Source organism: Sipha flava, unplaced genomic scaffold (genome assembly GCF_003268045.1).
Source record: "Sipha flava isolate LNK unplaced genomic scaffold, YSA_version1 78_pilon_pilon, whole genome shotgun sequence".
Classification (NCBI taxonomy): domain Eukaryota; kingdom Metazoa; phylum Arthropoda; class Insecta; order Hemiptera; family Aphididae; genus Sipha; species Sipha flava.
The window spans coordinates 1,803,503-1,826,690 of record NW_020273619.1 but is presented as its reverse complement, the minus strand read 5'-3'; the positions used below and the strand labels follow the sequence as shown (position 1 = coordinate 1,826,690).

Here is a 23,188-nt window from a genome sequence, read left to right as displayed (position 1 = left end):
CCCCCCCCCCCCCCCCCCAGAAAAGAATTGTATCTACGCTACTGTATATAGTGTATTAATAATAATTGTCATACAAATAAAATGGAGGACTAAAATGCAATCAATGTTGTCTGATAAAATATTTGTAGTATCTATATTGTGATCTTTATGGATTTATCACAAATTATCTGCGATAAATAATTTTACGTATAGGTACCTATACGGACTACAGAATACGACCTATCTATGATGTTAATATACGATAACAAAGAGTATATTTTATACTTATTTCATATCTTAAAAGTGATTTCAACAAATAATTTACCTCGGTAATAAGGTAATATTATGTTAATAATATTGTTATAATAATAAATTAAAATGTTTAGTAATATTTGTAGCTTGAAAACATGGTTAAGATCAAGAATAGGCCAGCATAGATTAATAAGTTTGGCTTTGCTGCATGTGCATAATGATATTATTGTACCCATTGATAAAACAATCAACAAATTTGCAAAAACGAAAAAAAGAAATTTGAAATTTGTTATATGACTATTTACCAACTTTAGTTTTCTACTTAGATATTTATTAAATTAAGTAACCTATCTTAATTGTTTTTAAAGTTTTTAAAAAATAATTAATAATTACTATTACTACTATGATTATTTGTTATTTTTTTATACAAGATTCAGACTGAAGGTACAATTTTAATATAAGAACTATTTGTGTTGTTATTATTAATACTTATTTTATATGCAGTAGGTTTTAAATATATTTTTAAATAAATATTTGATTCAATTTGGTACTTGTATTTTTATTTATTTACTCGAATGAACAACAGGGATATGAGCTGTAGGTAATGAACCAGTGATGTACCGAGGAATTTTTCAGGGGGGGTCCAAAATTTTTATTTTATCCGTTTCTAATTTTAATTACAGTTTAATTCAATACCAATAAATAACTGTTAATAACTGTAGTAATAGTTACAATATTTATAAAAACATCAAACATTCTTCACAAAAGTTTATTATAATAGGTAGGTACTATAATTTGAAATCAGTTTTTATTTGGTAGTAAAATGTTACAAAAAATACATTATTTAACTAACAGTAATAAATAATATTAAAAAAGCAGTATAAATTAAACATGGTTTATACATTATAGGTATATTATATAATCTATAAACTTTGTTTATTGAAGATAATGGGAAATTAAAATACACTATGATACCCTTGTAGCTATTCGTCAATAGGGATAGCAAAATTTGTTGCGAACTCGATATAACGAAAAGCTAAATTTCGATATGACGATATATCGTAATGGAAAAAATCGATATTTCGGTATTTCTCAAATTTTTTTTTTTTAGTTTTATTATTGAACTATAGATAGCGTTAGTATAGAGAAAATTCCTGATATCCTCTACCCTTTGATTATAATACAATACGGTGACGGTTTAGGGTCATAGATTGTACTGCACGAATTTACGGGACAAAAGTCATTATGAAATATAATATATATATTAAGTTGTAGGCGTTATAGGCAGTAATAATAATACAATTATTTTGAAAAAATAGAAATAATATAATAATTTATTGATTTTTCTTGCAAATAAAAAAATTAAATTAACACGATTTTGTGTATAAATAATAGTTGGTTATTATTAAAGCTATTTATTTTAATTATTGAATAGTAATGTTAAAAATGTATATAAAAAATTATTTTGTAGGGCTTAACATTTTAATTGCTTAGGGACCCACAAATATTTAATACGGCACTGCATAAATAGAACATTTTTAATGATTTAATTAACTAGTTAATTTAAAATTGCCGAGTATCATATTCCCATCTAATACTGAACTAAATAATTTTTTTTTCATTTTGATTTTATTATAATTATGGTTGAGTTTTCATCTAATCGTATGATTTTATTTTTCAAATCTAATAGTCTTGTATTTGAACTGGTGGTGGATATTTTCTCCATCCCTTTGCTCTTCTGGAACATATTGTTGTATGAATAAATCATCATCCACAGCTTTTCATTGGGGGACGACGACTAGGGAACAAAAAAAACGAAAAATTTAAAAAAAACTCAAAATCGCCTAAAAATGCCCAAAAACGCCCCTCTCCCAATATCCCTCCTAAAATCTTATATATGCAGAGGACTCTTTTCCGGTATATTTTATGGATATACGCTAAAATTCAAGTTATTCCTGTAAATATACAAGTACAAGGACGCCTATATGAGAAGGCAAGGGAGGGACATGTCCCCCCTAGAAAATGTCCAAAATCTTGGAAAATTGTTTACTATGATCAGAAAATATTTATTTAAATAAAATTAAAAAATTTAATTTAATATATGAAAATCTATAATTTGTTTATGTAAAATCTATTTATTTAGTTTGGAAAATCAGGTTATCAGCTAAATAAAAAAACGCTTTTTCGTTTCTATTCTATGGATAATTATCAATTCTTAAAATATTGTGTATTTCCAGAAATACGGTATGTATATGTGTGTGTGTATGCACAACCATAATATTTATATAATATTTGTAGATTAATATTTTAATAAATATAACTAATGTTTTAAGCGTCCAATTTATATTATTAATTAAATAAAAATTTCAATAAAGTGTTTTTATGATAAATTAGTTAAATACTTATTATTTTATAGTCTTCCAGTTTGATATATATAATGTAATAGTATAATGTAAAATTGTAAACCCCTTCCTATATCGTGGGTTATTCCTATTTATGAATAGATTGATAAATTAAAATGTTGTCCCCCCCCTTGAGAATTTTCCTATGGGCGCCCTTGTACAAGTCTCTACCATTATACAATTTCTATATAGCTGATGCGTCTGTACTACAATCATTTTATAATGGTAAAAACATCTCTAACTTTGATTTCTTTTATAATTATGCCAACAAATATCTATAAAATTTATTTTACCATAATTTTAAAATCCTATTATATTATAGTATAGTTTTAATGATTAATTCTTATTACTACTTTTATTTCTTATATATGTATATTTTGTATTCAAATTATAATATAAGAATTATAAGCGATAATATGCCGGAATTGTCGACTGCAGTGAGATTATTTTTTCATTATTTACTATTTACCTAAAATTATCTTTTTTCTCCTTAGATATTAAATATTATCTTTGTACCTGTTTTGTTTCAATATCACATTCCAATACTTGGCGGCTGATCGTGTATAACGAACGGTTATTCGCAGGAAAATTTTTTTGTACGATCCATTTCATTATCAATATAATAAACAACCATGGTAATAACCACGTTATCGGTTATGATAGGAGCGTCTAAGAGATAGGAGATCTTCTAGCTCCTACATTTTACATTTTACAATTTGAAGTTATGATGACGTTCTTTCATGATAAGCCAGCCAAATGCCTTTCTGCGGGGAAACGCTCGTATTTTATTATATAGACGTGTTCTTAATACTAACAAAATGCCAAAATATATTGTAAAACAAAGTCACAGTCAATTTCCATTGATAGTTTGATAGGTGTATACACGTTATATACTTATTACATTTTGTAGTGCAGTGGCTAAGGGGTATTATATCAGTATCATATTTCATAATATCGTGTTATTTGATTAGTTCTATGTCTTAGTGGAACAGATATATTATTTTGAGAACAACAATCGCTAACGATCGATAAGCTATTCTTCTGAATAAGTAATAGTAAACACATCAATGATAAATGAGAATAGGTACTGAAATAAACACTATTTTTGATAATATTATATTACATACCACGAATTATCCCGTTTAACGAATAGTGATTACTGGACAGAATAAATGTAATAATAACGAACAAATATGTCTACTGTATAGCTCTATAGTATGGACAATTTTTGGAAAACTGAAAAATATTTTTACGATCACGAAAAATTGATCTAATCATCTAGATGAGTGATTTTTTTATCTCGGATAATTTTTTCAATAATTTTCAACGGTTCATTTTTAATTATCTAGATAAGATAAAGATAATATATATTTATATCTAGATAAGTTATGTAGATAAATGTATCTAGATAATCCCAACACTGTCGATAATGCTATAATTTATTTTGAGCAAGGATTATTTTTATGTTAACTATTATAACGCGATTGACCATTGACGTCACGAGATGCCTTTACCGTACTATGTTGTGTTCAATACATATTAAGCTGATTTAGCTAAAATCAGAAAAGTGTTAAGCTTGCATTAAGTTGTTGTAAAAGTGTAACACTATTAATCATACATTTTAAAATTATATTTTATTATATTATTGATTTTAAAATATATCGTGTTAAGCATATTTAAAAAATAAAAAATAATATAATAGCATAGATTCAATAGCTTAATAATATACTGTTCAATGGTAAAGCCAACGAGCATATTCTATTTTAAATATAATATAATGTAATAATAGTCATATACTATTATATCAATGATAATAATTTATGATCATGCAAATCTAACAAAGTACTGCAAAACACATAAAAAATAGGCGTACATAATTACACAATATAGATTAAAAAATATTTTGAAAACAATTCCACAAGATTGGATGAAGTTAAAAGTATATTCGTTTCAAGAAAAGTAACTTGCACTGTATAAAAAAACAATATTTTTTCACATAGTGTACAGAACGAGTATCAATCCCATAAAACAAATGTTCCACTGCATGAAAAGAAAGAACTTATTAAATTAATGCGAGTATGCGACGTATGTATATTTTTGTAGATTCTAAGCTTCACTAAAAATTTGAATTTTTGCCCATCAATATTTTGTTTGTATTCAACTATGTTAGCGTAATCTATAATTGTTCCTAGAGTACTGCTTATAGTCGATAACGATGTAATGACGGTGCTATTAATAATATTTATTACGAAGCACTCAATGTGTCGAGTCTAAGAGCAGTTTGTTATTGTACTAGAAGCGTCAAAAAAAAGGTGAACATGTATCTAATGGTTAGATTCTACCACGAGTGATTAACTGGAATACATGTAATGTGCTGTAAATTAAAACTACATCACGTTTATGTTGTTATTATCTATAGTAATGGTAATAACTATATTACGTTTACGTAATATGTGGTAATACTAATAACAGCTTGGTAAAATTAATTTGGTAGGTTTATGGGTGGTCTTATGAAGCTTACTCTTTGAGTTTTAGAAACATAAACTGCTACTGGTCAAACCTTTCTTCATCTTCTTTTTTTTTATATTAAAAATAATATTTAATTTGAATTATTGTTGTAAAAAATATATTTATTCTTAATATATACATAAATATACTGTACTGTATGATTATATAATAGAACACAATATAATATAATATAAATATATAATATATATACCTATATAATATAAATACATAATTATATAATAGAACACTACTAGTAAATGTATACCTTAAGTTTAATCTTGCTGTTTAAGATAAGGTGATCTTATTGAAAATGTTTAAAGTAAAAAAAAAGCAGAAGACAAAAAAGTACAATTTTAAGTAAAACTACAAAAAAAAAAAGGTAAAAAATATATTATAAATTTGTTTTTGAATATATTTTATATATATATTTCTTTATGAATGATAGTTAATTAAATATTATACTCATATATATATTTTATATACTTACGAAATATAGTTTTGATTAGGCATGGAGTGAAAAAGTATATTTAGTAAAAAGTTATTTTTTAAATGGAAAGATGAACAAAATGAATATCTAAAACAATACATTAATATTTTATATTTTTAATCTAATTTTTCATACAAATAAAGCTTGTGAATTAATAATGTTGATTTTAGTTTGGATCTCTTGTTGCAAACGATCAACACATTCGTTTTTTTTGATACTAAGGATCTGCTATGCATAGTTAAATTTCTGTTAAGTTAATTTTAACTGTTCGTTACATAATTTATTTTAAATACTTTGCATGCTAATTTATAGCTTAAGTTTGAATTTTATCTTCATCGCACATGTTGCTTAAGTGATAGCAGGTTTTAATAAAATTAATGCCATTATATTAATTATTTGATAACATTGATAATAGCAAAAAATATATTTTTAAATGAACATTTAGTAATGCTGTATAATGAAAATAGAGTTACTAAATAATTATGTTAAGATTTCAGATGTATATGATATTCAACATTATATTATACGTAGATTGGTATGTTTTTTTTTCCTGAATGAAATTGTCTGCAAATAAGTTGGTTATGTTTGTCAAGTTTTTACATGTTAAATTATGTACCATGTGTTCTTAAATAAAACAGACAGGTAAATTATACTTGCCACTTGGTATATTATGTTTGTTAAGGCGTTCGATGTATGGAAATGGCTCACTCGGAGATAAAACGATTTTAATAATGCAAATTTATTTTTATTTTTATTTTATTAATATTATTTTTCTCATAAGAATTCGCATTACAACTCAATAATGAATTCGTCTCGAAACAAAAAGTAATGTTATATAATAATCTATTTTCATGAATTAAAATTTTTAATTTATATTAGAGATTTTATTAAATTAATATAAACATTTTGGCTATGTTTTAATTGTTATATCAGGGGTAACCGGGTGGCTGTCAATTAGTTAAGATCATTAGTAGGCTTCAACACTGACATTTTATGAAATTAAAAAATATGTCAACGTAAAATAAAAGTAACGTGTGATCGAGAAGTCGCGCACATCAAAATGAATGTGTTTGTTAATAGTATTTTTATTGAATTACTTTTACTTTTATTTATAAACACAAATACAAAAATATTCCAAATTAATTTATAAATATTAATTTAACATGTTTTATAACATATACTCAAAATGGCTGCCTTGTTCATTAATGCATGCACGAACCCGTTTTACCACGTTTGTGGCCACTTTGTGCAATACTCTCACATTGATTAAGTTTATCTCCGTTGTTATGTTACTCTTCAATTCATCCAATGTTTGTGGTCTATTTTTATAAACCCTTCCTTTAAGATAACCCCATAGGAAGAAATCTGGAGGTGTTAAGTCGGGAGAACGGGGAGGCCATAATCCTTTGGATATGATGCGCTCGCCAAAAAACTCGCGTAAAAAATTCATTGTTCTATTGGATGTATGACATGTGGCATTATCTTGTTGCAACCAACAATCTCCTTCATCGATTTCAAGCAACGAAATAAATTGTGTTATAATGTCTTGGTATACAACACTGTTCACTGTTGTTTCAAAGAAAATAGGGCCCACTATTTGACGACGTGATATGGCACACCAAACTCCAATTTTCTGACTGTGCAAAGGGGTTTCGTGAAGGGCATGCGGATTTTCGGTGGACCAAATTCTAGAATTTTGACTATTCACATATCCACTCAGATGAAACCATGCCTCGTCACTGAAAAAAACACGGTCAAGTTCTCCAATTCCATTGCTATCGATAAATGAACGAAACCATCTACAGTACAAAAGGCGCTTTTCTTTATCAGGTTCTTTTAATTCATGAACACTACGAACATGATATGCATGAAATTTTAATTTCTTCATCGCTTTTTGAGCACTACCATATGAAATTTGTGAGTGTGCTGATAGTCTTCTCAAGCTTTTTGATGGTGAACGCAGCATCACATTTCTTACCTCGGCTAGTTTAGCGTCAGTCAAAACGGTAGGTCTCCCGGTTCTCTTCTTGTCTGAAACTGATCCGGTTTCACGGAAACGGGCGATTAATCTCGTTATGGTTGAATTGTTAGGTACTGCTATATTCGGATATTTCACTCGAAATTCATCAACTACACAAGCATAAGAACGGCTAGCAAAATAATGTTCAACAATAAACACACGTTGGTCTTGGGAAAACGACATGTTCACAGAGAAATAATCAAAGCACTACTAAAAGCGTCGTATCAAAAATACATATAATAATGACGTCTAGATTAAATGTCGAGAATACCCATAGTGTTATTTTGAAATAACCGATAAAATTTATTTATCACAACTACTATTTAGAAACATTTCTATTTTGGTGTGCGCGACTTTCCGATCACACGTTAGTATGATTATTCTTTAATCCTCAAGGCGAAACAAGTTTTAATAATCTGGAAATGTTGGATATCTTCTAATAAAATTAACCAAATGTAAATAACTTGAAAGCAGATGTTTTAATATTTGACACATACCTTTTATTCTGATGATTTTAAACTTAAAAACGCACAAAAAAAAAAAAAGAAATAAATTATGTGGTTCAAAAACAGTAAGCTCAGTGACCATTTATAGTTATGAAAAGAATCTGAATGATTTTCATCGTTTTATTATTTTAATTAATTAATGGATAACTTTTTCTTTATTTTTAATTTGTATTATGAAAGAAAATATTAAATAATGTATTACTTTATTATATTGGTTTTATTTAAACTTGAATGCCTTATTTCATAAGTATTTAGTATAATTTTAGTAAAATATTGTAGGTACATCATTATTGCAGCGTATTTTGCTTTAATATTAACACACGTACTGATTAATGGTATGTTATTTAAATTGCAATATGTAATTAATGACCAAAATAAGTATTGCTATGGTATTTGAAAACACATAGCTGAACATTTGGTAAATACTAAATTCATTAAACCCTTTATATATATTGACAGTTAATATTGTTTAGACCTTTAAAATTAAATTTGAATTAAATAACATATTATAGTATCGGAATGGTATTTAAAAAAATTTATTTAGAGAATATTGGTAAATATCAAGGAATGCAATATTTATAAATATTAAAAATACCAATGCAGTCTTTATAAATGTTGCTTTGATATAAAAAATGCAATATTAAAAACTAAATATTCAATCAATATTTTTACCCGGCCAAATAAAATTGTGGGGATATTGAATGGATATTATAGAATTTGAATACAATCTGTTTTCAATATTGGTTCAATCTTCTGATTGTAAAATTAATATCGATTCAATCTTATGTAAATGATTTATTGCTATCCCGGTATTTTCTGTATATACTACTAATATTGTTTTATAAAATAAGCCTAAGAAATATTTTGTATAAAAATAAAAATGCACCAACGTGAATTGTTATGTACTATATAATGTTATAGTATATTATCATTTTAGGACCATCCATTTTTATGATTATGTTTCGTGGTTTTGTTTAAAGTAATAAAATGTTAAGTTACGTTATGACATTAGGTTGATGATTTGTGAATATGTCCATTACAGACTCTCAGTCTCCGATTATTCTCATTTGAAATAGAAGTATGTCATTACCAAACAATACCATAGAGAACATTATATATTTCCGATTTATGGGTTTTATTTTAATGGTACTTGCTCATGATGATATAATTTATGTAAATACTCTAAAAGCAAAAATTTTCTTCAAATATATGGAAAAATAATATTAGATAGTATTAAAGTAAATTAAGTCGTATAGTTTGAAAGATTTTCAAATGGGTGATATAAGTAAGTTTATATCATGGCTTAAAATCACATGATTAAGTTTATATACCATATATACTTAATATTGAATATTTAGACTATTTATTTCATAAATCATATAATATATAATAGATATAATAAATATATTAAGTTTAGAGAAAAATGTAAAATTGAATTTGTGACGGTAAATAAATTGAATAATTACTAATTTCTAATAATTGTTCCTTGTTTACTTAGTACAATTAAACCAAATTTGTTATTTTTATGGTGAATATATTTAAATTAACACTATAATATTTCTTATAGATATTTTTAAAAATATAATTTTTATAGGAATTATATACATTTATTTGTTTTTTATAAATTATTATATGTTACAGGTAATATGAAATACCAGGAAATGGACACATTGCTCAGGCAATTTGGTCCTGTTCGGGAAATTTTAACCTTGAATAGAAATAAATAATTGTTAAACGTATAATAATATACTGTAAAATATTTTACTATTAATTTATTATAATTTTATTATAATACAGAAGAAGTATAAAAAATATGTGTAGTATTTTTTACACAATATTTATATTACTCTATGTTATATATATTGTTTTACCTCATTGATAAGAGTATTAGCTATACCGATACAATGAGACAATCAAATATGTGAAATTTGTAATTTGTAATTATATGTTTATATTCAAGGTTCGAATTGTACGGGCAGGACCAAACTGCCTGAGCAATGTGTGAGCAGTAATTGTCCGTTATTTCATATTGCTCGTAGTATATATGTACATATATATATATATATATTAGGGTGGCCTTTATATATTAGGGAGGTAAAGAAAGTAAAATATTTTTGATTTCTCACTCACTTAATTTTTTCATTATCATGCGAAAGTTATGTGGGATAAATTTTATGATGATTAATAACCCCTTTCAGGTGCCGCAAGAGGGTTGAATATTCATCAAATATGGTAGTCTTAGTGTTATTCTGATTTAATTCATTATATATTGCATTTAGTATAAAATTATATAGAACCTAAATTGTAGATTCAGATATTCTATATAAAAAATGTTCAAACAAAATTTCTCGTAAATCTATTATTTTCTATGAAAAACTTAATCTTAAAAAAAAATCGTTTTTCTACACAAGTACATATTAAATATTGATGTCATTAAAAATAAATAGGTAGTGGTTCAATGGAGTAATACATAATTAAAATTAGATACGTTACATTCAAATAAAATATCTATTAATTATGAACGAATTAATGTATTTTTTTTTACAGTCAGGGTAATTTGTTGTATAATCATTTACAACTTGAGGTAGAAATTGTTTTTGATTTTCGCCTTTCGTCAGTATACTATTGTATTCTTGAATTAATTTAACGCCTCTTTCTGCAACATAATTTATGACTGATAACTCTATTAAGATATAAATTCCTTTTTTATAGTCTTCTCTTTCTTTCCAACTATCCGGGTAAAAATGTATGAAGTCGGCTGAAATTTTAAATCTTGAAAAAAATTTGACTGTTTCTGGTGATACAAATTCATATAATTCTTTTTTTATAAATGTTTTTATACCCTCTTTACTCGAAACAATTTTTTTTAACTGTATCATAATTGTTCATTGATTTAAGTGTTTCGACCATTTTAATTTTAATTTCGGTTGGCACCCAAAAATCAAAAAATGATAAGGCTATACTTTCCGGCGCAAGATACCATAAGTGTCCACAAAATTTATGTATAGCTGTTTCAGAAATAGATTATCTGGGATTCGATTAATTTTTTTAAAAATATGAAGTCATTATAAGGTGCTTTGATTGCAGCAGGGCATCTAAACCATGCTTCTACGTATATCGTAACTAGAAAAATACATATATCTCGAAATGCATTTTCTTCTTGAACATCAAGTTTATATTGTTTTCGAAACATATATATTTTGAATGAATACATTTTCTTTGACATCCACCTGGCACGGTGAAAAGTACCAGGATAGTGAAACAATATACCGTTTGGTAGGTTTTCACCTGGAAAAATAACAGTCAACTCTAGAAGTTCTTTGTAATCATCTCTACATTGTTTTTTTTTTAAATTTTGTAAACAGAAGTCTATAATTTTAAATTTATTAGTTTCAACTGTAGATTTTACAACTGCATCATTTATTCAAATTTCATACTTTTTTAGTAAATTTCGGGCCAGACTTGTTGGAATTTTTTAAAAATAGGAACATCAGGACCAATAGTATTTATTTTTAATTTAACTTCAAAAACACTTCTTAGCACTAATTCGAATATATGTCGTCTATAAGGTAAATATAAAAAATTTCGTCCTATCAGTTGTTACAATATAATACAGGCTCCATTTAACCGACCTGTGTTTGATGCCATCGTGTCACAACATAAAGCTTATACTTTATTTGTTACACCACAATCATTTATAATATCAAATATTGCATTTGCTTGTTGTTCTCCAGTACCACTTTTGAGTTTTGGCACACCAAGTAATTGAATTATTTCCTCTAAAGAAACAATTACAGGTAACCTATCTACTTTTGATTTTCCATATGTTATATCTGGTAGAAGTTTTCCATCCTAATATAAGACAAGAGACTCTTTTCCTAGCAAATTAAATTTTTTTTGAAGTTCAATCGTTTTATTTTCTCAAAACCTTATTCGATCACGTTGAATTGTTGATCGATTTATTATTAATTTAGAAACATCATTACCTAGGGTGTCAGCAGTTAATATTATTATGTGAACAGCATCACGATCACTCAACTTACATTTATCTAATGTAGTGAGTAGTTTAGGAGTCATAAAATCTCTTGATCCTCTCTGTTTCTTACTATATGATGGACTTGGTGGACTAGGTGTTATGTTTTCTTCTTCTATATCAACCTCTTCTTCAGTTGAACTGTCATCAGTATTGAAATATATTTGTACAGTGTGATCTAAACAAATTAAATTTAAATATACTTTCAATTAATAAAAAAATACTAAATAGTAGTTTATAATATGTTATTTAAATTGTAAATTTATCAACATTATTTACCTAATTGTTCGACTTCTATTTTCGCTCTTTTTCGACGTTGTTCGGTTTTATGAGAATTAACAAAGGTCCTGTTTTCTTTTTTTTGCTAAATTTCAATCAGTTCTCAACATGCATCTCGATCGTCCCTTTTCTCATTGCATTAGTAAAAAATTTTTATCTTCCTCAATTTTTATCATATTTAATGCATTTGAATGGGATACATCAAATAAGTTATTTAATTTTTCCTTGAACTCATTGACATTTTTAGTATTTTTTTCTGATGCTCTTTTAGCCGATTTTTGTAATTCTCGTAAGTTTTAATATAATTTTTCCAATTTTAAAATACAATGCTGTTCATCTTGAACTGGTATTTTTGATTTTTGCCAAAATAGTAATATTTCTTTAAATACCAATCTTGCACTTTCCCGCAAATTCAATTTTACATGTCTCAAATTATAAAATAGCACATTCAAAACTTGTTTGATAGATAGTAACTTACTGTCAATGATTTGGTTGTTCACATTTCCAACTAAATATACTTCATCATGCGTACGTGAAACAACATGTGATGACGATGAAGCCATTTTATAATAAATATTCAATATTAATTTATAGAACTATGCATTTTTTTCAAAATATTATTCGTCAATAAAATAATGTAAATCATAAATACTATACGGTATCACGATTTATGAACATTGAACAATGAACAGTACATAAACAGACCATTTTGCACGATGTGATAGTATGTAATAACTGAATAAGAAAAGCTCGATAAGAAATATAAAAATATAGATATGATATAATTTAATCTTCGAGCGGGCGCACGGATGGTTTTTACACAAATATAATTGTAAAATTAGCTTTAGTACATTAGTTTTAAACAATTTTACTTTATTTCATCTTTGAAGATTTGTAAGTATGTTATCGTAAAAGTAATTATATAGAGAATATATAGAAAATTTCGATTTTATTTTCAAAAAAAGGTAATAATTTTTATTTTATTCTAATTTTCACAATAAGTAATAGATTTACGAGAAATTTTGTCTGAACATTTTTTATAGATAATATCTGAATCTACAGTTTATGTTCTATACAATTTCGTGATAAATGCAATATATAATGAATTAAATCAGAATATCCCTAAAACTACCCTATTTGGTGAATATTCAACCCTTTTGCGGTACCTAAAGGGGATTATTAATCATTACCAAATTTTACACATATAACTTTCGTATGGTAATGAAAAAATTGGGAGGTTGAGAAATTAAAAATTTGAAAGTTCATAAATAAGGGCCATCCTAATATATATATATATATATAAGAGCAAAGCTATAACTTTTTTTAAGTAGTATACAATTTTATATTTTATATTTCACTTAGAAACACATATAATATCTATCATATGTATTAGTCTAATAATTTATTCAAATGATTAAACATTTTTGTTGTTTTAATTATGGGCAATATTATTTTTATCATCATAAGAAAGAAATTCTTTCTTATAAATACGTGATTATAAATTACTCTAATATTAAATAATTATGAATAATGAATATAAACATTTTTATGGTATTTTCTTCAGTATCAAACCAATGCAATGAATACAAATATCAATTGAATTAATTTATCTGTAAAGTAAGTAATTCAAATATCGTAATGCTTTTTTACTAGAAAAAATAAGGGAGAAAATTATAGAATTTTTTTTTTTTTTTTTTTTAAACACCCGATAGCGATAAAACCACTTTATGAATAAAATAAATATTTTTCGCCTTTGGTCTTTGCTCATGATAAAAACATTGTAAAATCTTACTTTTTCGTGGAGTTCAGTGTGTGGAAACGAACAATATCAAAAATGGCGCGTGGATAAGTGCCTTTTGTTGCTATTATAGACAATGCACGAAATGGTTTCTAAATGTTATTTATGCTACAACATTTTGTTCTAATTTATTTTTCCCAATAGAATAAAATACGAAACAATGATCATTCATAACAAAGTACGTATTACAGTGTTGTCGTATGTAGGTTTTACAACTGGTAATATATTCTTGAAAAAATAGTTTATTTTTATATTTTTTTATGTTATTAACTATATACAATATTAATAATAATAATAATAATAAAAAAAAAAAAAAAAAACATAAGTTAATGCAATATACTTCTATCAATAATAATAACAATAATATAAAAATATATTATCATTTATAAAAATAACATTATATATTCTTTGTTCCTCTAAAATTAGTATTAACTTATATCATATAACTAGGTAAAGTGTGAAGGTTTTTTTTTTTATTAAATCTTTGTATCGTTTATACCTTTATATATATTATTATTTTTCTTCTTTTGTCTCAAATTTTTGTTTAGTTTATAGCCTTTTACCACTACTACTAGTTGGCCGTTTATATTATTACTATTATTTATAGTAAATTTAAGTTTTAAAAATGTATGGATAGTTGAAGTTCACGAAAAACGGATGCAAGAGAATATTTATTTTTTCTGTATAACAACTATAGTCTAGTATCAAAGTAATATCAATACATTTTATAAAATAAACTAAAAATACTAAAACTATTTTATGCTTTGGTATCGACTACAAAGTTAAGATCTGGATACTTGATTAAAACTAATCTGAAAAAATATATTTTTACATTTTTTGCGCTTTGATATAAAGGCTTAGCCTAGCATATAAGTGATAAATTATAATATTGAACATTGCCACATTCTAAAACATAATTCAAAGTAAAGTTTTTTTGGTTGTGAATTTAATGCTACATTATATAATTAAATTAATTTAGTTAAAAAAAAAAAAAACGTTGGTAATTATATTTTGCGCAAAAGAAATAAATTATGAGGCTCCAGAGAAAACTATGTGAAACCATTCCTGTTTAAAATTATAGTGTACCTTATCACGAGGATGAGAAATAATGAAACCAGGTTTTAACCCATTGACCGAAACCCGAAAAACATACGATTAAAACGCGGTCTTAACCCGGTAACCAATACCTCGTGAAAAGTCAACAAACTTTGACTCCTTGGTTCAAAATATTAATTTGTATTGAGATTTCAGTTGCTAAAAAAATGAAAGGCGATACTACCTATGTATGAAAAGTTTTGATAAAATGCATTATAATATAATTTTTGAATAATATTTGTGTTTCCGTAGTGAGGATAATTTTTTTTTCAAAATTAAAGAATTTTCATTGTTATTTTCAAGTCATATATTTTTATCAATAAAAAAAAAATCTTTTAAATAAATGGTTAACTTTTTAATTGACTATAAAATATAAACTGTTCTTAAGTGTTGAATAAATTACGTATAATAGGCTAATTTATAAAGTAACAAAGCTTATGTTTCATTGTTACACCGTGAAAACTTCTACTGCAGTTCATTTTTTTTGGTCGAGATAGATGTCGCTCTTCGAATAACATGAAAATACGCGAGTGTTCGCGTCTCAAACCCAGCAGTCTGTCGCCACCATTCTATCTAAAAAGCCGGAAAACGTTCAATGTATCTCGCGTGCACGATAGCGATATGTGGTTAGTAGTTAAACATTTTCTTTGCTTAACGTCCAATTCGCTAATTTTTTTCATATCATTTTTCATGTTGTTAAGCTCTTAAGGTTGGTAAATTTATTTTATATAAATACTATTAATATAAATAACATGATATTTGTGATCTTATATTATGCCATAGAATAAGTTTTGCCGGGGTTCTTTATAGGCAAATATGATACAAGCATGTGTATAGTAATTCATTTAATAACTAATAATATAAATTAATTAATTAAATAGTTATAATATATTGTAATCGAATTATACTAAATCGATACAATTTTTTAAAAGTATAAAAAATTGTAATTTTAAGTGCTCTAGTACGACTACAAATATAGGGATTCAACGATTTAAGAAAACATTGTAAACATTTTATAAAACTTTATAAAACGTAGAATCAATGTGGCTGAGCTATAATTCGAGAAAATGTTTGAATATCCTAATTGTATAATTTATTTAGAAAAGTTTAATGACGAAAAATATAATATAGTAAATAATGTGAACTTCTAATACATGCGTGGGAATATTATATAAATAAATTTGTTTCTTAGAAAAAGTTGTAAGGTTAATATTAAAACTTAAAACAATTTTTAAAAAAATATAGTTCTCAAAAAACGTTATTTCTACTACTTTTTAATAAAACACACATTATGTAATAATTGCAAGGTTGGGCAAGTTAACTAATTATTTTAACTCGTTAAGTTAAGTTAATACAGAAAGATGTAAGTTATGTTTAAAGTTAAAATTTAGTTTTCTTATTTATTTAACTCGTTAAAAGTTAAAAGTTAATTTGAAAAAAAAGTAACTTAACTTAGTTAAAAATAAGTTAATTTTTTTTTTTATGTATAATATATTATCATACATTTTTATCAAAGCTTAACAAATAACACAATATAATGGAAGTCTAACTATTTTCAATAAACATATGTAATTATATTAATTACAGTAGGTACTTAGTAAGTACTAAATATAATTTTAAATATATGAAATTTATATTAGGACAAATTAATAAATTAACTCGTTAAGTTAGAAGTTGTTTAAAAAAAAAAGAAACTCGTTAAGCTGGAAGTTACTTTTGAAAATAAAAGTAACTCGTTAAATAACTTAGTTAAAAGTAACTTAACTTTTTAACTTAACTTTAACTTTTTAACTCGTTAATGCTCAGCCTTGAATAATTGTATGTACTTAAATGTACTTATTTAAAATTTTAAATACCATAATTATTTTTAAAGATAACTAACCAAAATTGACCAAGTTACAGCAATTTAACCCAAAAACTGCAAAATGCGTGCGATTTTTAATTTTTCTGAATGTTACTCTAAAAATAATTATTCATTAAATAATCATTATGTTAAAGATAAACTTTTTATTAATATTTGTAAAATTAAATGTACGAATCGCTAATTTTAGTTTAAACTCAAAACTATTGAACTTATTGAATTCCAATTAGAAACGTGTTAGTACTAATGATTGATCGTTCACAAATTTAAAAAGACATTATATTTCTAATACATCCAACCAAGCAACCTACTCAAAAAGGCTATTCCTATGAAACTAAATCCTTGTCAAAATTAATCAAAATGAGTTTGAGTATCCGAAACCGCAATCGCTATAATACCACTAATTATTTCGTTAGTTTATGTTGTAAGTTATACTTAAAAAAATTCCTTAGTTTTTAAATTACTTTTATATAATTTCTTATATTTTTATAAACTTAGTACCTATTTTATATTTAATAATTTAAAATAGTAAAATTAAATTCTACTTAAACTAGTGAACAATAATCTGAACTATAATTCATCTATTACAGTGAGTTGTCCTTGTTAAATATATTGTTTATAAAAAGGTGTTTTAATAGTTTATTGAAATTGAGTTTTAATCAATAAATATCTCAATTGTTTTGATAAATTCTGAATAAAGAAAAGAAGATTTCGTTGAATTTGAGATTATTATATTTCAAATATTTTATTCAGGGAAACATATTGAGATTTCTCCTGTGTTAATAGAGATTTTTATATTTTATTTTTCAAAGAATTACAGTTTACAGAACTAGTAACATTTATTTTACACTGGCTTAGTAAATATGAATAATTTATAAAAAAATTATAATTTAAAATTTTTTTTTTAGTATATATAATCTATCATTTAATAGACCTTATTTTTTTAAAGTATTGATAGTAAACTTTCAATTTTCAACAATATCGTGATTTTTAAAAATTTTATTAGTTTATAAAAATATAGTACTATTCAGTAGTATGATTAGCTCATTTTGCTATGTGCAGTATTTTTATTTTTTGTCTATCTCAATGTAATTGTTGAAAAACTTATGAGAAAATTATATGAGCTGATTGTAAAATAAAATAATATTCAATACTAAAATTTTTCTGTTAACTTATAAAATTATAAGAAACCATACAATTTGTAAAAAATGAATATTGAATAGTTAATATTTTCAAAATAGTACTGCCCATGAAGACTACCTAACTAAATAACTAATATTTAACTTTGATGTTTAATAGATATTTGTTAAAATATCTGATTTCGTGAACATTTTACTTTGTAACGTTTATAAATCAATATATACAGAAATAAATAAATACAAATTTAGATTGGTGTATTATTATATTTGTAAAGTACGACCGGTTTTGAATTAAAACCATCATCAGGTACCTATATACAAAGTCAATAAAATCGCAACTCTGAGTCAAGTACAAACAAAAAAAAGTAGTGAATAATCTTATAATATGTATTTATTTTATGGTAAGAGTTTGAATAACCGTTACATTTTTAAGTTTTCTATAATTTTTCCTTTTTTTTTTCAATTATTTGGAATAATTTTGAAAAATTAAAAAAAAATTACTCCAAAAAATATCTACTAGAGCCAATTTTATATTTTTTACTTTTTAATGAGTAATGATCGGAATATTCCTTTATCTTGAAATCGTGAACACAAATACAAAGAAAAAACATCATGGTAGAATTAATAAATTCCTCACTTCATTCAAATCTAAAAATTACAATAAAAAATAAATTAATTTCAATACTATATATAGCTCACCACTTTTAAATTAAATTATTAATATTTGATTTAATTAATTAAACGTAATATATTAAAATTGTAAATATCGATAAAATGTCTTTAAGGCTTCTTTTATAATTGAGGTATTAAATGATAATTGATTTTGATTGTGCCGTTAGTTAATTTTTCATTTTCATCAATTTTATAACCTCAGTATTGAAGAATCTTAATTTTCTTGATTTATAAATGTTATTGCCTTATAAATATACATTAAATTATTGATACTATAAATATTAGTGATGGCTAATATTTAGCATTGAAGACATAATTTAATTTAGATAAATTGGCAATGATAATTTTTATTGATGATTACAATTGCTAAATGTTCATTTAATGTAGATCAAAATTATTGGTGTTAAGTTGAAAAATGTACTTATATGATTCGAAACATTATTTTTTACACTAAAATTATTTATGAATTTTATACTTAGTGTTTATATAGAAATAATAAAATATATTAGAAGTGTATATTTTTATCACAAACTGAGAATCGAGTATTTTTAATGGTTAATTTGTAATTTGTATAAACTACGGAACAATTATTTATAAAAATAATTTAATATGGTTTAATCAAAAGTCTTGTACTTTGTTTTAAATAAGATTTTGAGAATATTAAATTATTACTATATTTTCAACTAAGATTATTATAAATGTATTGATTTATTAAATGTATGATGAAACCCATTAAATTAAATTAAGGAACTAAAAAAAAATATCTTAAATAAATAGTAATACCTATTAAGTGTACTATCGTAATAATACATTATTTGTATAAATGTAATTATACTCAAAAATACGAATACTTTTTTTTAATTAAATTTCTAAATATAAGCTATGACTAAGATAATCAAAATTTTTTTTAAATTAAATATTATTTAAAATTCTAATATATTATCATTTTTATTATACTTTTTTTGGATATATGACCGATTGCAGTACAGAAAGTTTTATTTAAAAAATAAGTATGCTTAAATTTTATTATACATTCGTATTAGTTTTACAGCTTTAGAGAAAAATAATTAGTTTTTTTTTAACGACTGGTATCTACAATCGTCTTATTTATTACGAATTATTGTATTATTTATATAAGCTTGCAAAAATAAAAAATATGAGCAAGTAATTGTTTTATCAAAATATCATTAATATTATCCACAATAATTTAATGTAAAACAAAAATGAACTATTTAAAAAGTTTAGTAAGAGGATTTACTGCTTTTTACATTGTCTTACAATAAGTATACCATAAAAAGTTTTAGCTGTAGTTGTCTGTTAAATATAATCTTGCTTAAATTTAAATTTAGGTTTAGATATAGATTTTTAGTGGAAAAAATGGCTCGATTTTTGAGAATTATATTAGTAATTGTGTTTTTAGTTATTTTACGTTTTATCAATTTGAATTCAAAAATTATATAATGTAGTTGGTATTGTGTTAATACTTATCAAAAGTAAACGTTTTCGTTGCCTTAACGTTACTTTCTCAAAATATAATCTTCGGCGTTAACCTATAAATATTTTTGTTTAGATCCTTTTTGTTGCACTTGAATTTATAGTATTAAAAAATATTTTATTACGTTTCGTCTGATCCCGATCCCTTAAGTAATAGCCAATACAAAAGATTTATAGAGTTTAACTTGTCAGAGATTTAAAAGCTTCTCGAATATAATAGGCCCTAATTATTCCCAAGTTATTAGTAAATGAATTTATTTATTTTTCTATGTAACTTATTGGCGCTGAATTATATATTATAAATCTATTACGATTTTGTGTATTTTTTTGAGTACATAATGGGTGAATATAACTTGATTTATAGTTAATTTAAAGTTGAGAGTTTTAAATATTTGAAAATTTAAATTGACTATTTTTATTTATTTGTGTTAATATTTTAATGTGTTGATTTTAAAAAAATATAACTTGGTTATGAAATATTTACACCGAAAACTTTTCAATAAATCATTAATATTTATATTTTTCGACACGATTTATCGTATTAAGTAACTATCAATAGGTAGATTAAAATCAACGTGGTTACAATAGGGATTAAATATTTTTCAAAAATATCACAACATAATATTCTAAAACCTAGTTTCAATATTGTAAACCAAACACTAAAACCATTCTGTTATTCTGTAGATAGTATATATATTATAGATCTATGTCCATATAGCAAGGGTTTCGGGATTGTCAAATATGGTGTTAGGAAGGATGGGGAAACAGGGGTTGTCACGATTTTTGTACGACAAAAACGAGAATTAATATATTACTTTCATTAAAAAGTACACACACACACACACACACACACACACACACACACACATATAAATTAATGGGTTTTCACGACCCAAAAACGGTGTGCGAGGAGATTCAGATCGTTGCGTTTGACTAAAATTTCGGGAAAAAAACAAAACAGGAAACGGATATCGCACGAGAATTTTATTTCCGACTATAAAGTGCAATGGAAAAATGAAGAAGATTTAAAGTTTTAGGAAATATTTATATTTGAAACATATAATTTTCTATATATATTGTGTAGTTATATTTAATCTTTTGTGCGCGTAAAAAGTAATAATAATCATATTTTAATTAAATATATTAATGTAACAGTAGTAAGTAGTTATTGTTTTGTTAGCAAAGGTTAATTTTTATCGATTCAACTGAAATTCTTGGAATAGGTACTATATTTAGATTAATATCAATTGTTAACTTGTTAACCGTTGGGCTTGTCTAAAAAGTAAAACTACCACAAGGTTTTGGTCAGAAAAATAATTTCGAAAAAATAAAAATGTCACAAACAATCACTGATGGTAAAAATAATGAGGTACTTTTATCTTGTACTTGTTTGCACCTTTTCGATTGGTTTGATTTACTTATGTAAAATAACTTTAAGTAAAAATTGAACTATAGATGAAAACGAATTCTTGTATATTAAAATCTGTAATGATTACGAGTATAAGCAGCAAGAGTAAGTTTCGTTTCGTGGACGGTTATAACATAAAATATGTGTCATTTGCCATAAACACGAACTAGATAATCCTAACCATACCATTTTTTTAAAGTGTTTACCTAAGGCGATAAATGGAAAAATACCTTGTATTATGTTTCACGTTACTTAATTTGTTTGTATAATATGTTATTTGTTATATTTTTAAACTTGAATGTTTTTTGTTAAAAATTTAAGTTTTCAAATGGTTTTTTTTTTTAATCAGAAAATATGTGCCGTAGCAAATTTACGTTTATATTACGTTTATAGACGGTGAAATTTATGCTATAGGATTTTTCGGCTAAAATTCATTGGAATAATTATCCGGGTTTCGCAGTACACAAAGTACGTTGGAATTTAATACGACACTTAAATCGAAATAATTGCAAAACAAATTTTAAGAACGGAATGTTCTGCAGAATACTCGTGGCCGTGGTATGAAACAAGCATAGAACAAATCGTTCAAATGTGGTGCGGCACTGTCGAACTGCGAATGATTAGCCGTACAACATAGCTCTGGTCATACGTCCCGTATCATCCCTTAGCCGCCGAAAAGGGGGCAACGTGCGATAACGAGTGCCATGTTTCACTTATGCGCGCGTCTTGGTGCCCGCAGCTGTGTATGGTTACAGTCCACGATTTTTCGTGGCCGCGTGACGGAGCAGCCAACCAATGTGATTGCGCGCTACGTTATGATTATGTTATTATTAATTAATTAATTACTATTACCTCGTCACGTTTACTTATGTACTTACGTAAAATTATTAAACATTTTACCTTCGAGTTAATACACAATATTAGGTACTCATATACATATATTTACGTATATTTATGAATATACTGGTAGACTCATGTTTGTTTCCGACTAACAGTGTAATATTGACGATAAGCATTAGGAAGAGAAGAAATATTTAATTATATATAATTTTATACACGTGTTACACTTTTAGATAAATGTAAATAATTTTTTTTTTTTCGATTTTTATTTAATACATTAGTGGGCCAGTTGATAAATGATCGTGGACCGTAGTTGATTACCACTGATCTACGAAATAACATTATATGCATTGTAAGTGTTTGTTTCGTGTGTGTGTGTGTGTGTGTGTGTGTGTGTGTGTGTGTGTGTGTGTGT

The 23,188-nt window shown here is 25.2% G+C and overlaps 1 protein-coding gene across 1 annotated transcript in view; it reads left to right on the top strand.

Moving 5' to 3' along the window:
* Positions 1 to 15,922: 15,922 nt before the first annotated feature.
* The window catches only part of LOC112692894 (glutamate receptor ionotropic, NMDA 2B), a 384,123-nt gene continuing 376,857 nt past the window's right edge, over positions 15,923 to 23,188 (top strand). Inside the window, exon 1 of the mRNA XM_025567711.1 lies at positions 15,923 to 16,068. The gene's annotated coding sequence lies outside the window, so the exon portion shown is untranslated. The remainder of the gene's footprint in view (positions 16,069 to 23,188) is intronic.